Consider the following 773-nt stretch of genomic DNA (forward strand, 5'->3'; position numbering starts at 1 on the left):
AGGCCGGACGGGGTGAAGGGCCGGGACGCTGAGGAAGGAGGTGGCTCTGGGGGGGCAGCCCTGTGAGTTCCTCGGAAGCAGCCAAGACCCCCGGCCCACGGGGCCCCCCGGCCGTGACCAGGCTGTGGGAGGGGCGGAGGGCAGAGCTCAGGGAGGAAAGCCAAGACTGGGAGAGGAAGGCTCAGCCGGAGGGACCCGGCGGGATGTGGAGGCCAGCAGGCCTTTCCGGGGTGCGCGGGCCTTGGGGTGCCTGACAAGAAAGACCAGGAAAGGGTGGCCGTGTGTCAGGGGACAGAGCGGGGTGAGGAGGCAGGAGCAGGAGACAAGCAGCGGGTCCCGGGGGCTGGAGAGGGTGGGAGCCCCCCCCCCCGAGACTGGGGTTTGGGTCTGGGAAGGAGACCACAGACCCCAGGCCTGCAGGCACTCGGTCTGCCCCTCGGGCCCTCGCCTCCCAGGGGTGGGCACAGAGGGGCCACAGAGCAGAGGGGACCAGCAGGGCAAAAAAAGGCCCAGCCCCCCAAAGCCACCCCCACGCCTCTGCCCGGGGGGTCCCGGGCGCCCAGACTCCAGACGGGTATTGTTCTGTCAGGGCCCCGCCGTGGACAAGCCCCCAGTTAAACCTGCGCCGCGGGCCCACAGCTAAACTTAGAGCCCCATTGTCTCGCCGGGCCGGGCCGGTTAACAACTTCCCCCGATTTTCCTCGGCCCGGCTGGGAGCGGCCAGGTTGGGAACCGCTGGCCGGCCAGGCGCATCCTGTGTTTGTGTTTGAGTG

At 69.6% G+C, this 773-nt stretch overlaps 1 protein-coding gene across 1 annotated transcript in view; it reads left to right on the forward strand.

Moving 5' to 3' along the window:
• The window catches only part of PRDM16 (PR domain containing 16), an 82,425-nt gene that overhangs the window by 42,623 nt on the left and 39,029 nt on the right, over nt 1–773 (forward strand). The window lies entirely within an intron of this gene.

This window comes from Myotis brandtii, unplaced genomic scaffold (assembly GCF_000412655.1).
Source record: "Myotis brandtii unplaced genomic scaffold, ASM41265v1 scaffold434, whole genome shotgun sequence".
Lineage (NCBI taxonomy): Eukaryota > Metazoa > Chordata > Mammalia > Chiroptera > Vespertilionidae > Myotis > Myotis brandtii.